The sequence below is a fragment of the Oncorhynchus mykiss genome, chromosome 5 (assembly GCF_013265735.2).
Source record: "Oncorhynchus mykiss isolate Arlee chromosome 5, USDA_OmykA_1.1, whole genome shotgun sequence".
Taxonomy (NCBI): domain Eukaryota; kingdom Metazoa; phylum Chordata; class Actinopteri; order Salmoniformes; family Salmonidae; genus Oncorhynchus; species Oncorhynchus mykiss.
Window position 1 is genome coordinate 53,371,793 of NC_048569.1, and position 6,000 is coordinate 53,377,792.

At 40.2% G+C, this 6,000-nt stretch overlaps 1 protein-coding gene across 1 annotated transcript in view; it reads right to left on the reverse strand.

Annotated features, from left to right (window-relative positions):
• Positions 1-4,807, reverse strand: part of LOC110524026 (E3 ubiquitin-protein ligase UHRF1) — a 42,267-nt gene extending 37,460 nt beyond the window's left edge. The window contains exon 1 of the mRNA XM_021603314.2: positions 4,717-4,807. The gene's annotated coding sequence lies outside the window, so the exon portion shown is untranslated. The remainder of the gene's footprint in view (positions 1-4,716) is intronic.
• Positions 4,808-6,000: the final 1,193 nt, after the last annotated feature.

A 6,000-nucleotide genomic window follows, 5' to 3' on the forward strand; every position in this document is an offset into this window, starting at 1 on the left:
TTTTTTCAAAAGTATATGTAATATGATTACAATATTTTTTCTGCTAATGTAATGGATTACAGTTGTTTTTTCATCCATCCCTGTACTGCTCGTGCTGGGAGCGAACCAGGGACCCACTGCACACGTCAACATTTTCTATGAGCTCAAGTTATCTGTATGTCACAATAACTTGTTAGACTGTAATCCATTATTATTTTAGTATTCTGACCATTTATGGTTAGGGGAGAGTAGGGTATGTTTAGACATTATTTACATTTAGCATCACTCCTTCCAGGAAAATATAGTATTCTTTCTAATAAAGATACGGTGCATTCGGAAAGTATTCAGACCCCTTGACTTGTTCCAAATGTTGTTACATTTTATCAACTTCAGAATAAGGCTGTATGTTATCCTCATCAATCTACACACAATACCCCATAATGACAACTGAAAACAGGTTGTTAATTTTTTTGCAAATGTATTGAAAATAATAAGCAGAAAATACGTAAGCGTTCAGACCCTTTGCTATGAGACTCAATTCAGCTCAGGTGCATCCTGTTTCCATTGATCATCCTTGAGATGTTTCTATAACTTAATTGGAGTACACCTGTTTTAAATTAAATCGATTGGACATAATTTGGAAAGGCGCACACACCTGTCTATATAAGGTCCCACAGTTGACAGTGCACATCAGAGCAAACACCAAGCCATGTGGTCGACGGAATTGCCCGTAGCGCTCCGAGACAGGATTGTGTCAAGGCACAGATCTGGGGAAGGGTAGCAAAAAATAAAGTCTGCATCATTGAAGGTCCAATAACATACAGTGCCTTGCGAAAGTATTCGGCCCCCTTGAACTTTGCGACCTTTTGCCACATTTCAGGCTTCAAACATAAAGATATAAAACTGTATGTTTTTGTGAAGAATCAACAACAAGTGGGACACAATCATGAAGTGGAACGACATTTATTCGATATTTCAAACTTTTTTAACAAATCAAAAACTGAAAAATTGGGCGTGCAAAATTATTCAGCCCCCTTAAGTTAATACTTTGTAGCGCCACCTTTTGCTGCGATTACAGCTGTAAGTCGCTTGGGGTATGTCTCTATCAGTTTTGCACATCGAGAGACTGAAATGTTTTCCCATTCCTCCTTGCAAAACAGCTCGAGCTCAGTGAGGTTGGATGGAGAGCATTTGTGAACAGCAGTTTTCAGTTCTTTCCACAGATTCTCAATTGGATTCAGGTCTGGACTTTGACTTGGCCATTCTAACACCTGGATATGTTTATTTTTGAACCATTCCATTGTAGATTTTGCTTTATGTTTTGGATCATTGTCTTGTTGGAAGACAAATCTCCGTCCCAGTCTCAGGTCTTTTGCAGACTCCATCAGGTTTTCTTCCAGAATGGTCCTGTATTTGGCTCCATCCATCTTCCCATCAATTTTAACCAATCTTCCCTGTCCCTGCTGAAGAAAAGCAGGCCCAAACCATGATGCTGCCACCACCATGTTTGACAGTGGGGATGGTATGTTCAGGGTGATGAGCTGTGTTGCTTTTACGCCAAACATAACGTTTTGCATTGTTGCCAAAAAGTTCAATTTTGGTTTCATCTGACCAGAGCACCTTCTTCCACATGTTTGGTGTGTCTCCCAGGTGGCTTGTGGCAAACTTTAAACAACACTTTTTATGGATATCTTTAAGAAATGGCTTTCTTCTTGCCACTCTTCCATAAAGGCCAGATTTGTGCAATATACGACTGATTGTTGTCCTATGGACAGAGTCTCCCACCTCAGCTGTAGATCTCTGCAGTTCATCCAGAGTGATCATGGGCCTCTTGGCTGCATCTCTGATCAGTCTTCTCCTTGTATGAGCTGAAAGTTTAGAGGGACGGCCAGGTCTTGGTAGATTTGCAGTGGTCTGAAACTCCTTCCATTTCAATATTATCGCTTGCACAGTGCTCCTTGGGATGTTTAAAGCTTGGGAAATATTTTTGTATCCAAATCCGGCTTTAAACTTCTTCACAACAGTATCTCGGATCTGCCTCGTGTGTTCCTTGTTCTTCATGATGCTCTCTGCGCTTTTAACGGACCTCTGAGACTATCACAGTGCAGGTGCATTTATACGGAGACTTGATTACACACAGGTGGATTGTATTTATCATCATTAGTCATTTAGGTCAACATTGGATCATTCAGAGATCCTCACTGAACTTCTGGAGAGAGTTTGCTGCACTGAAAGTAAAGGGGCTGAATAATTTTACATGCCCAAATTTTCAGTTTTTGATTTGTTAAAAAAGTTTGAAATATCCAATAAATGTCGTTCCACTTCATGATTGTGTCCCACTTGTTGTTGATTCTTCACAAAAAAAATACAGTTTTATATCTTTATGTTTGAAGCCTGAAATGTGGCAAAAGGTCGCAAAGTTCAAGGGGGCCGAATACTTTCGCAAGGCACTGTAGTTTCCTCCATCATTCTTAAATGGAATAAGTTTGAAACCACCAAGACTCTTCCTGGAACTTGCTGCCCAGCCACACTGAGTAATTGTGGGAGAAGGGACTCGGTCAGGGAGGTGACCAAGAAACCGATGGTCACACTGATAGAGCTCCAGAGTTCCACTGTGGAGATGGGAGAACCTTACAGAAGGACAACCATCTCTGCAGCACTCAACCAATCAGGCCTTTATGGTACAGTAGCCAGATGGAAGCCACTCCTCAGTTAAAGGCACATGACAGCTCGCCTGGAGTTTGCCAAAAGGCACCTGAAGGACTCTCGGACCATGAGAAACAAGATTCTCTGGTCTAATGAAACTAAGATTGAACTCTTTGGCCTGAATGCCAAGCATCACATCTAGAAGAAACCTGGCACCATCCCTACAGTGATGCATGGTGGTGCAGCATCATGCTGTGGGCATGTTTTTCAGTGACAGGGAGACTAGTCAGGATCGAGGTTAAGATGAACAGAGCAAAGTACAGAGAGATTCTTGATGAAAACCTGCACGAGAGAGCTCAGGACCTGACTGGGGCGAAGGTTAACCTTCCAACAGGACAACAACCCCAAGCACACACAGCCAAGACAACACAGGAGTGCCTTTGGGACAAGTGTCAATGTCCTTGAGTGGCCCAGCCAGAGCCCGGATTTGAACCCGATCAAACATCTCTGGAGATAGCTGAAAAAAGCTGAACAGCAACGCTCCCCATCCAGCCTGACAGAGCTTCAGAGGATCTGCAGAGACAAATGGGAGAAACACCCCAAATACAGGTGTGCCAAGGTTCTAGCGTCCTACTCAAGACTTAAGGCTGTAGTCGCTGCCTAAGGTGCTTCAAAGTACTGAGTAAAGGGTCTGAATACTTATGTAAATGTTGTATTTCAGCTTTTTTTTAACATAGGCCAGGCACTGTTACCGCATATCTCAGCTATAATGCCTTGCATTATGCCTGGGAAGAAATACTTGCTATTGGCTCAACTTATCCCATTGGCTGAGCTTACCCCAAACATGGTGACTATATTAGTCCACTCAGCTACAATGATGGACTTTCATGCTAGGTTTAGGACCTTATATAGAACAATCTTAATGATTTACTTTGGTTTAGATATAAGCATCACGAAACCTCTAACACAAATTCATTTGACTTGGTGTAAATCTTTTTTACTTAACTTGCTTACCACTTTCTCTGTGGTTTCTTCCTTCAGACATTAAAGGATAACCTCTACCTAAATATCTGGTCAAATTATTAATTTTGTGTATGGTTTTATAGAAACAAGGGTGGCTCAACTTAACCAAACTCTCCCCAATATAAATATATTGAGGAAATAAAAATCTTCTCTCAGTTGTTTACAGGAAGTGAAACGTGAGTGTTAAAGATATGCTACAGTACATTGGTAACGAGTAAGTATTTTTAAACCTCCCACTTTGGACTGGATGTGTCAATGTGTAGTTTATACTGTACATGCATAATCTATGAGCAAAATTATTGTTTTACCTCAATTAGCCACAAAATCCCTAGTTTGAAAGTGACTTATGGAAGTTGTGCTGTGCCATTTTCCCAACATGTGGGCCAGCCCTAAGCAACTCGAGTTCCAACCAATGAGATTCAACCCCTTGCCATTTGAGTGACAGGTAGCAAGAAACACACATCAGAGTGCAAACTTTTACACTTTTTCCCCCTTCTTCATACAACTTTAACTGAAGATACTATCTACATTAAACACTAGAGCTGAAAAACTGAGGCTTAGCTACAAAAACTCAATGCTTCAATGTCTGAATGCGTTAAATTGACAACAGCAGTGCGTGTGTGAAAAAATAATCACTGGGGAAGCCAAGCCAGGGAAAAGCCATATTACAACTGTTGTGATAATTGCGTTAATATCCTGTTAAATCATGGTTGCAAGGCATGTGAACTATAGGCCAAAGGCAGAGACAAGACAGTGGCAGAATAAGTTAAACCACACCTGTTTTATCATAAAAGCGGGACAGCAACCTCAAGCAAGTTAATGTTTATGAAATTTTCAGACTAAACTATTGATTTAGAAGTCACAAAGAAACAGGCACTGCCTCCATTATTTCATCACCATTTCAGCTTCATCAAATCAACTACGCTCAGTCTAATACAGTGTCAACTAAAAGAGACCAAAAACAATTTAGTCGAATCGAAGTAATCTAAATGTGATATTGCTGTCAATGGTTACAATTTGTGTGTATATATGTGCGTGCGTTCGAGTAGGAAAAACATGTTGACTCACTATAATGTAGACGCTGGGAGTCGGGAAGCAAGTGGTGAGTTTAATAATAAACAAACCATAGAACAATACAAGAAACAACATCATTACTGCCTGGGATATAAACCAAAGTGAGTGTCAGATATAGGGTAGGTAATGAGTGAGGAAATGGAGTCCAGGTGTGCCTCATCATGAGGAACAGGTGAGCGTAATGATTGAAGCCAAGTGCATGTAATGATGGTTGCCAGGACCGGTGGTTTAGTAAACCTGCGACAAGCAGGAGTAAACCTGAGATTCACCCTATTTGTGGAGAAATGCCAATGCCATCCGCCTTTCTTTCATGTTGACGAAACGGTCTATGACTCTGTCATACAGTACATGCTTTTATTTTGTGTTGTCCTAGGCTACCTGGCTAAAATCCTTGCTCTCTAGCCTTACTTCCTTCCATGGGCAACGTTAGCTAGTTAATCTTCTACACCTAGCAACATATTGAACTTAAATCCTTTCAGTCCAGGGGCACAAAGTATGAATTTATGGTTGGATCAGAATTGCCGTTATAATCATTGGCCAGTACAGAAAACTAAGTAAAACCACAAGTCCAAATCACTGTCTCCATCCATGGCTAATTTAGTAAAGGGCCAAGTTTAGCTAGCTAGCTACCGGAGGACAAGAACATAACAATTCAAGTTTTTTTTTTTCAATGACTTATCTCGTTGTGATGTGATAAGAGTGAAGCCAAATCCACACTGGCTTCCCTTGACTTTGTTTTGGTGCGCCAGGACCATTCACAGTTGAGCTCACTTAGTTTAGCTCAATGCTGTTTGGCTATTATTTTTTTAAATTGTTTTTGGCTTCCTTTGCATTCAATGCTACAGGCGGCAACAATGTCATACTCTTTTTAACCAAACAGCATCAGATAGACGGCCTACACATACAGAGAGGCTTAGTTTTTCTTACTTGGATGCTTTCTCCGGTGAGATACATTTAGCCTCTTGTGAATTGAAGGAACATTCTGAAAACACAAAGAGATAAAAAGATATAAAATCATTTTATATGTTTTTTTGTTGGTACATTTGACAGGAAATAAAATGTATACACTCCTTTTATTTACAATAAACAAAATAATTTCTCAACATTAATGTACAAGCAAGTGACTTAAGCTTTTGTTTAACACAGCACCAAATCATTTTCAAAAAGCATGTGACAGAAAATGAATGATTTTCTCGGCATATAACAAAAAAAACAATAGATGTACATTTTCGAAAAGTGCTATAACATAGTATCCACTATGATCCTTATCAGCACCAT